Source organism: Ischnura elegans, chromosome 3 (genome assembly GCF_921293095.1).
Source record: "Ischnura elegans chromosome 3, ioIscEleg1.1, whole genome shotgun sequence".
NCBI lineage: Eukaryota > Metazoa > Arthropoda > Insecta > Odonata > Coenagrionidae > Ischnura > Ischnura elegans.
The window spans coordinates 125,292,663-125,303,485 of NC_060248.1; the positions used below are offsets into that span (position 1 = coordinate 125,292,663).

General features: G+C 38.7%; 1 non-coding gene across 1 annotated transcript; it reads right to left on the reverse strand.

Moving 5' to 3' along the window:
- Positions 1 to 10,458: 10,458 nt before the first annotated feature.
- Positions 10,459 to 10,532, reverse strand: Trnan-guu. The gene has a single exon. It is a non-coding gene; the product is annotated as a tRNA-Asn (tRNA).
- Positions 10,533 to 10,823: the final 291 nt, after the last annotated feature.

A 10,823-nucleotide genomic window follows, 5' to 3' on the forward strand; every position in this document is an offset into this window, starting at 1 on the left:
AAAGAATCTTTGTTTCATAGCATGTTGCGTAACCCACAGCAACAAAGAACCATTGCGCTCTCTCGCAGTTTCAATGTCCACTTTGTTCGACTTTTTTCCGAAATCATGACTAAGTTCACAGAAGATCAAGATCATTGAGGCGACAGAGAGCGTGTCATGCAAAAATGAAAAAAGTCAGCACGGATTTATCCGCTAATGAACGCGAGCTAATAATTAAAAAATATAGGATGACTAAAGCCGCCACGAAGGAAGCGTTCAGGAATGCGTTCACGAATTTTAAAAGAAAAACACTAGTAGAGCAGTTACAGGATAACCCAAAAGCATTTTGGTCATATGTTAGGGAAGTTCAAGGTAAACGATCTACCGTATGTTCGCTGAGAAACGACAATGGAGATGTGTTGACAAGCAGTTACGATAAAGCCAATTTATTAAATTCCTACTTCAAGAGCGTGTTCACGGAGCCTTCCGAAAACTCACCCGAGACCGATGACAATCCCTGTATACATAAGATGCCAGCTATTGACATTAGTACGCTCGGAATAGAAAATATATTGAAATCGCTTAGTCCAAATAAATCACCTGGTCCAGACGAAATCCCTTCTCGCGTATATAAAGAACTAGCCTCAGAAATTGCCCCTTACTTGCAGTTAATATTCAGTAAATCCATCAAGCAACACGAAGTACCTAATGACTGGAAAATCGCTAATGTAACGCCAATATTTAAAAGTGGAGACAAGTAACAGCCATCTAATTACAGGCCGATATCTTTAACGTCTATCCTTGCAAAGTCCTTGAACACATCGTAGTCAGCTCGGTAATGAAACACCTAGACGCGCAAAACTTATTAATGGGAACTCAACATGGATTCAGGAAAAGCAGATCGTGCGAAACTCAGTTAGCGCTTTTCGCCCACGATATTTTAGTCTCCGGGGAAGATAACATTCCAGTAGACGCGATTTTTCTTGATTTCAAAAAGGCATTTGATAAAGTACCCCACGGAAAGTTAATAATAAAACTGAAATCTTATGGTCTAGACGAAGATGTCATTTCCTGGATTAGAGAATTTCTGAGCGACCGCGTCCAAAGAGTAGTATTAGACGGTGCAGTCTCCAATGAGGTTAGAGTCACTTCTGGCGTTCCTCAGGGTAGTGTCATAGGCCCACTCCTATTCGTTCTTTATATAAACGACATTGGCGAAGTAGTACACAGTAAGTTACGATTATTTGCAGACGACGCTGTAGTTTACAGAGAAATCCGTTCCAGCAAAGATATCGATGAACTAACGAATGGCCTTGCTGCTATCCAAGCTCGGTGCGATGCTTGGCAGTTGGAATTAAATTTGGAAAAATGCGTCGTAATGAATTTCTGGAAGAAGAAGAACTCCCTACAGCGTAACTATATCATTCGAGGCACCCAATTAAATGCAGTTGAATCCGTGAAATATCTTGGCGTTAGACTCAATAATGATCTATCGTGGAATAAACATATTCGAGAAATAACCGGTCAAGCTAATCGTAAAATGGGTTTTGTTAAAAGAATATTAGGAAAGTGCGACGACAAAGTGAGAGAAATTAGCTACTTTTCCCTCGTTAGACCACATTTGGAATACGCTGCCAGTGTTTGGGACCCTCATGAAAAAGGCTTAATAACAGAGTTAGAACGCGTGCAAAGAAGAGCTGCCAGGTATGTGAAAGGTCGTTACGATAGTCTCGTTAGTGTAACTGACCTCTTAGATAAACTCGGATGGGAATCTCTGTCGGACCGTAGATTGAAAAATAGACTAAACCTTTTAGATAAATTCAAGAGCAGTGTCTTTTCTGACGAAGTTAGCCATATCTTACGGGCGCCAACATACTACGGAATATCAGATCATATAAATAAAATAAGAGAAATAGACTGTAAAACAGACAGATTCAGAATGCCTTTTTTCCACGATCAATAAGAGATTATAACGGCAGCAATAGAACTCGTAAATAGATTGCATGACTTGTAGTGTAGCCTACTAACCTATTTAAAACGTAATGCATGTTTCTGAATTCCTATTCTATATTCTATTTATAACAGCATATAGTAGTATAGTTTGTTATTATACGGGACGTTTTTTGGACGGTGTGGTGTGCATGTGGGAGTCCAAATGCATGCTGCATGCTGGTGATTGATCACCCCCTGCCAAACACCCTAGAGGTGGCTCGCAGGGTATTATGTAGATGTAGATGTTCCAACGAGAGTAAACTGCATCTCAAGTGGGCGAAAGGGTAAGAAATAAATTAATGAAGAGTCGGATGACGCAGTCGCATTTGTTACGCGTTGTTAAACCGCAACGCGAGTAATATTTCCCCGGTAGAAGGGCCGTGTTGTTTGAATATTCACGGAGAATATCATCAACTGTTCCTCTGAGATCTAAAGAAAGATATCTTCGGCCAAGATCACCTTTCGATTAAAGAAATGTCTCGTAGTAAATTTCAGGGTTCGTCATCCTTTGGTGGGGCCCCAAAAGGCCCTAAGTAAAGCTATGGGTAGTTAGTTCGCCAATAGAGGCATAAGTGTTTGACGCTGGGAAGAAAACCTGATTAGTTTTCTTTGTAGTGAGCTGTGACACATGGTTTAGATAATGGACCCTAAGGAAGTGGGAAATGGCCAAATATGAAGTAGCATAAAGTGATCTTAGAAGAGGCTCACAAGAACTTAAAACTAACTGAAAAATCACCACAGGATGTCCAATGTGGAAAATAACCAACGGAAAAAAGATCAAAATGAGAAAATATTTGATTGTACACAATCGCCGCTTAAAAATTGGGCGACACTAAAAATGGCAGAAACGTTTTAATGACAATGGTCATCGGAGCAAAAGTATCCATGGACTACAAAACATAAAATCAATATCAAAACAAATAAACAAAGAGCACTAATTTAAGTTAAGTATGGGAATGTATGCCAGCAAAAATCCCAAAAAAAACTAAATTCATTGTTCATTTACTCAGGTAACATCTCTTCATTCAGAATGTTACAGAAGAAATAACTAGTGGAAAAATACCAATGACGACTGTGAATTCATTCGCAAAAGTGTTGGTGATATAAATAGTATGCACTTCTAATAACAGAATGTAAAACGTAGAAATATCTGAAAATAAAGTTATGCATGCAGTCATGGCTGCAGCAACAAGGTCAACCTTTAAAATAACAAAAAATACTGAGCAGTCTTTGGAACCAGCAAAGCTTCGCGAAAGAATAAAATTCAAGTCAATGGCTCTGAAGGTCAACGACTCTCTATCACAGGGGTGTAAGCAAAGAAGTTATAATCATTTCATCGTATTTTCATCCATATTTTGCTGAACATTCGGATTTCCTTTCCTGTTACGCAGGAAAACAATGGGGGAAGGTCGTGGAAAACATATACAAGGAATATTAGCTGCAGAGGCCTGAAGAAGTTAGGATTCGTCAAGCGTATTGTGGGAAGATTTTCGGATGAGAATGTAAAAGAAAGGAGCTATTAAGCACTCGTCCGACCGCACCTTGAATATCTAGGGAGCGTTAGGATCCGGTGTAGAAAGAATTAATCCACGAAATGAATAAAATACAAAGGATAGCAGCGCAATTCGTCAAAAATATCAACAGGCGCACAGACATCGTTATGCAGATGTTAAGCGAATTAGGCTGGGAGCTGCTGGAGACTCGGAGGCTGCGCGCTAGGCTTAGATTGCTTGAACAATTGAGAATGGATATCTTTAAGAGCGACTCGGAGAACATAATATTAGCGCCACACTATATCACCAAGTCCCATAAAAACGATAAATTAAGAGAGATATTTTACCGAACGAATAGACATGTGAATTTGCTTTTCTCCCGAACCGTTAAGGACTTAAACAAATACTTGTCTTAATTTAGTTTGAGCATTCACATTTCATATGAAAAGGCTGGTATCCTAACACTCCCTGCCACACGCCTTTTTATCATAACAGCAGAAATAATAACAGTTAAAGAGAAAGCAAAATTCATCTGTCACTTACTCAGGCCACATCTCTTCATGCAGAGTACTACAGACGGAAAAGAATTGAAAATGCCATGCGTAAAAGTGTTTGCGATAAGAAAAAATGCAGTTAAGCTTGGAGCCATGTCTGCAGCAACAAGGTCATCCTTCAAAAGAAGAATGACCAAAACCAACCAGCCTTTGGAACCGGCAAAGCTTTGCGAAAGACTTAAATTCAAGTGAGTAACTCTGAAGGTCAACGACTCTCTTTCGTAAAGAAGTAAGCAGTCAAGTTATCTTCATCCGATCGTACTCTCAACTATCTATCTTGTAGGACATTATGATGCCTGTTTCAATACGAAGACTATTACTCCAATGCTGGTGATACGGTAAATGAAAACAGCTGAATAGGTTGTTTGGGAGTTAACCTTTAATATCTATGGCAAGGATCTCCTATTGACAAATAATTCTCAACTGGCATTACGACTTAATGCTTTCGGAAGAAGTGAAAGGTTGAGTTATAAGCCTTTGCCATGCTTTTAACCATACAGTAGAGAGACCAACGCAAGAACATATCAGAAGGTATTTACGTTGCGAAGAAGGGAGTCCATTGAAGATCATTGATTAGGTTTTCAATAAATGTCCTCAAGATAAGACCACGAACATTACTTCATTACGTTAAAATATTGTCGAATAACAACAGGCGAATCAATAAGTAGCATGGAAGTATAAACGTGCTAATGTTGCCAAGGAAACTATCAACTGTTCCCAAATAATAACAGAAGCGAAATAAATACGATCGACCATTTTAAAGTGCAAATATATCCGGAAGGTCACTCGGCAAGCCTATCCCTATTCCGCTACTATCCATGACAAATACTCAGGTGTCGGTAAAGTTTTAGAGGCTACTAAGTGGTAAATCGATAAATTTTGAAACAAGTAAACTATGCACTGGGAATTTTTTTTAAAATCCGTCGCCTCCATCATTAGACGCATATAAAACATACACGCACAAAGTTCTATCGATCTTATCCAGTATTTTCTCTGTAATTGTTTCTAATAATTCCATTCATGCCAAACAAGCCAAAGAAACATGGAATCGTCTTTTCGTAGACGAAAGCATATATTCCCGTGCATTAAAAAAACAATTGCTTCTAGTTCAAGTTAAATATAGCATATCAATGGCACTTTTTGGCATATAACATAATTAAATATTGAGTAATATTTAAAAAAAATGAAATCTACTTACCATTTCTCCCCACAGGAACTCTCTCCGATGTAAAATAATTCACATAATTTTCACTCGTATAACTGACGGCACTATATTCACTCGCAATCGATTTACTGGAAATAAGAAACGGATACATATTAACACAATGTGTCATCATGTGCTAACCAAGAGTACAAAATGCAATAAATCTGAATAATTAACTGTTATCGAAGCAACGTCCGGCTATAGCGAAGACGGAAAATTTTAAATAGGTAGTAAATGAAATTAGTGAAAAATGATAGTGAACCCACTTAATATTCATATTCCTTATCGATTGCCTATGTCTTTTAATTCGACGCCTAGGAAGAGAAAATTATAGAAGAAAAACAAGAAGACTGTATTGGTTGCATTCAGACGAAATATCCGCATAACTTTGATGAATTTATACGATCACCACCACGATAAAACATAGCAGAGAATTGTATTTTAAATATTAGCACGGCATATTAAGAGATGAGTCCAGTAGGATCTCCACATACCCCCTCGTGACCGAAAACATCTGGGTGTTACAATCGACGGTCAAATGGGGCAGTCTTGCAAAAATTCCATCGCCCAGGTGACAAGCCCCATAAAACTCGGAATATTCTTGCGGCAAGAGTTACGAAGACGATAAATTCTCCATAACAATCGTTTTCAGCCAACGATGGGGAACATTTTCATACATGAAAGCTGTTCTCAAAACCTATAAGAAATCATCGAAGTAGTAGGTATGATTGGCTTTGGGAAAAACACTTCGAAATCAATTCACATAGAATCGCAATCATGTCTCACTAATCAGAATCCGCCTTATTGAATATAAGGTCGCAATAAGAATCGCTGCACGGATAATTTACCAACATCTGATATGTGACACTTGCTGACAACATTCCTGAAACTAGATCACTAGACATCGAATGCAATTGATGAATAATTTAGGTGTATTCCGTTTCACAACATCAATCGAACCCGTGAAAGCGAAAAAGCTGTGATGAATAAGTAACGGGTTGGAAATGTAAAACAAAATATCCACACTATCGTCGTATCTTTGGCTGGAGCAATAAAATCACACAATCACCGGCGAAGATATCACAATTACGCTACCTTCAAACCTTGAGGTTCTTTTCAAAAGGTAAAAAAATAATCATAGGCGGGATAAATCTCAATAAAGCAGAGAAACTCACGAATTATTATCAGCACTAACAACAGCAAATTCACTGATATCTTAAACAATGAAATGATATAGCAATGGCGTATGTATCACACGGGGAAATTAAAAATCTATATATGGCTTACTTACCTACGTCTTAACTCCACGACGGTTAGCAGGAAACTGAGATGGATCGGAGCTCCTCGTGAGCGATTCGTCACGTGAGTGAAGGACGTTTATGACGTCACGAAAATTTTAGTGTTAGTGTTATTTAATTAAAAGAAATAAAAAAAGATTATCAGTGTACAGGTAATAAGTAATATTCAATTAAAATTACTTTTAAAATATAATATTGTAAGCGGAACATCTTGAGTTCGCAGAGACGTGAAACCGGATGGTAATGCTATTCTGATCCCCATGCCTAGTCACTCATGAGTGAGTGAGTGCGTGGGAGTGATGCTGCCATCAGCACCTTCCGGGAAGCCGGAGGCCACGTGTGGAAAAGGCAGAGGGCAGTCGGCAAAAAGTACTCATGTGTAAAGGCCGCAGGCCAGGTGTGCGACGCACGGTGTGTGATTGATAATAAATACCTTCACGAAATGAGTTGATTCCATAATTCCTCTGGAGTGCCAACCCAATTAGAAACCACGCGCTTACAATATTGTTTTTAAATTCGTTTAAAATAATTTTAAAAATAAAACCCCACTTTTTGATCAACGCTTTCGAATACCGATTGTCTTTTGTTTTCATGTCGTCACATCTGCTTTCCTTGGGTTGCTCAAAGAGTTGGGTAGTCTCGGCGCGTGGGCCCTTTTGACTTTCCGACGACTTTAAACGCTCTATTCAACTAGGCGTCTCTTCATTCTATTTCAATTAAATCCTCCCCACATCCTGACTTTCCTCCCCCACCCTAGGTAAACGGTCTTGTTAACCGTCATCGCACCATGACTCGTTCTCTTCTTTGTCATTTCAAACTGTTTGCACACAGATAGCATGACATAGTGTACATCAGTGGACCATCGACCCTAATTTCAACGACATCTGTATAACGACCCAATGTATACACGGGTGCAGCGACGTGACTGTTTTTTGGTGCACACAGAGTTTGCTAGAGAAATTTAAAAACAGTGAAATAATGTGCGCATGTGATGTCAGAGTTAGAAGAAAACCTGGCGCAGACAGCGGCTTCCTGGGACGACATTAACGTGATTGGAAGTGTTTCGGTACGTGAGTAAAATATTATTAATGCGTATTATTATTGCCATCGAATAATGTGCGTTGCATTGCTTGATTCGTCGTTGTTTGGCAAATTTCAATCAAATTACATCAATAAGGTCAATTGTTGCGTTTTATGATTCAATTTCCTCCACTTTTAGAATTGAAAACGCATCAAAAATCTTCAATTCTAAGGGTATGCCTTTCTGTCTATTTAATCGGTACATTAACACGCACGAGGTAATGTGTGAATTCATGAACGGTTTTGGTGGTAATGAACGGAACATGTACTAACACATGAAGCAAATTAGAACACGCTCTATTTTCTGGACGTGCATTCGCTTACGTTGGGTGGTTACACGGTGCATTTTCGTGTTCATTCACGCATTCATACATCTGGACATTAACTTGTCCGTGTTAATGTATCGTGTAAAAAGGCCGTAAGTGTCGTTCTCTTGCTTGCTTTTTAAAATTTTTCCTTCCGTTTTCCTGGGAAATTATCTTAAGATGCCTCAATTGGATCCGCTTTACTGCTAATATAGAATTGGAGTACGGAGTAAGCTGTTGAACTGTGAGTGGTATATTTCCCATATTTACGTCTACGCAAATGAACCTTCCGTTTGCTGTAGCGATTGAATTAGCGATGACATTATAATTATATTTTCGTAAACTCCCTCAAACATAGTTCCACGCAACAACGCGAGTGTGCAATGGCGCCCTATGCGCTGCCATGTCAATGGCCATCCCTCATTAATATTCCATAAACTTATCGGGTTGCACTGGATGGATTATCGACATTGTTTTTGACTTTTCATTCCCATAATATTTTACGAGTAATTTATTCAATTTCTCGGATAACCTCCCTGCCTCTCAGAAATATATTTAATCCACGTGAAGAATGTGGTCATTTATTGACATTTAAGAGTACCATTTGTTGGTTTTATAATCTTATAGACATATTCCGTACAAGTTATGTAGATAAAGATGATAACACTTAAACATTCATTCAAGCAATCGGATTTGTGCTATGTCTATCACGTGAAACCGCTTCAAAAAACCTTTCTAACTCTATATTCTTCGGTGTAATTTTGCAGTGACGCTGGACTACGCTTTTTCCTGGAAATTGATCCTGTTGTTCAACGGGACTGTTACGGTAATGAGCTCGAAGCGAGAAGATATTTTGGCGTGGAAACTTGATACGAGTAGATCAGCGGAGCAGAAAGTCACGGGAATAATAGTGATGAGGTGGGTAAAAAAATTAATTTTCATTTGAATTCAAGAGAAATTGCAATGTGCACAGGGGTGCAAACCCCCCTGGCTCCATGGCTGCGTAACGGCTCACCCTCACTGCCGGCCAAATCCTGCAAAAACAGATCTACATCTGCATAATACCCTGCGAGCCACCTTTAAGGTGTTTGGCAGGGGGTGATCAATCACCAGCATGCAGCATGCAATTGGACTCCCACATGCACACCACACAGTCCAAAAAGCGTCACGCATACTAAAAAATTATACTACCATATGCTGTTAGAATTGATAATAACATTAAGAAACATGCATTAAGTTTTACATAGGTTAGTGGGCCACACATCAAGTCATCTAATCTATTTATGAGTTCTAACGCTGCCATTTTAATCTCTTATTGATCGTGGAAAAAAGACATTCTGAATCTGTCTGTTCTACAGTCTATCTCTCTTATTTTATTTATATGATCTGATATTCCGTAGTATGTTGGCGCCCGTAAGATATGGCTAACTTCGTTGGAAAAGACACTGCTCTAGATTCGACTAACCACGGATGTAGGGGGGATGCAGGGGTTATGACCCCCCAAATTTTATCTAAATAATTATATTTCCATCAGTTTAATAATTTTTGGATCCTTGTAAAGGAGTTATGGGAGTGTATATGGAGTTAACCATACCTTACGAACACCAACATACTACGGTAGATTAGATCATAAAAGTAAAATAAGAGAGATCGACTACATTGATGCAGAATGTAGTTTTTTCCACCGTCGATGATAGCGAGCGCTTGGACTAAAAAATAAATAATAAAATATAGAAATATATTAGTGAACTTCTAATGTGGCCTACTAACTTACGTTCTCCTTAAAACATATTTCTGAATGTTTTGAGTATTTCTAACATCATGGTGTATATCATCTTAAACTTAAAAGTGGACTTTGAATGGTACGAAAATGCCCGCGGAGCAGAAATTCACACATTTTACTTTCATCTTCATTCGCATGTTTCGCAATTCGCAGAAATTCACAGGAATAATGGTGATTAAGTAAGTGGAAGAATTAGTTTTCGTGTACTTTCAAGTGAAACTGCAATCTATGCAGGATTGCCAAACGCCTTCCCCATACATAACAAACGGCCGCAAACTGGCATATAGGCCGTGTATTACACGTGTTTTATATCGCGTAAAAACCGTTATTGCCTGAGTAAAAACGGAATAAATGGTCTTATGTCCGCTAAAAACCGGATGATACACATGCATGCATAAGAAACCCAATAACGGGACCGTTGTAGTTATTGCAATTAGTCAGTGTTCGGAAGTGCGTTTTACGGCACATTGATTACCCTGTAACCATTTCATCGGGCATATGCTTAGGTATCGTGAGGATCCCGAGGTTGGAGAAATGTGAAAGATACTTACTTAATAGTTTGGGCTCAAAGTGTGGCAAGCCTTTGTGTATAGACAGCGTAAACTCTAGTCATTTAGAACCAGAAATTACAGTTCAAGGCGGGTACGATCCGCATGTTAACAATAATTGCTACCAATTAATGAAAACATTAAGCAATTACAACTTGCGTTTTATTTTACAAACAGAACTGAAATAAAATTAGGAACGAAGAGCAAAGTGAAATAAAAGAACGCACCCGGGTGGGCTCGAACCACCAACCTTTCGGTTAACAGCCGAACGCGCTAGCCGAGTGTGCCACGGAGGCGATAGGGATGGAAGGCTATTTCTATGGACCTAACGATTTGTTTTGGTGATATCTAACTTTCGCTTGATTAAAAATAAATAGAAAATTTTGTGTTTCTAAAGTTTCCTAGATATTCAGAGGGGGTGGATAACATGATTTTTTCGTATCTCAATTCACTCACACCAAATGTTAGTATGAATTAGTCAATCAGTGGTCGATAGTGGGTTTTATGCTAAATTTATGCTACACCTTGACGATAAAGAATTCTAAATACACTCAGTGACATAAGTAGAGCTAAAATAATTATTTTCT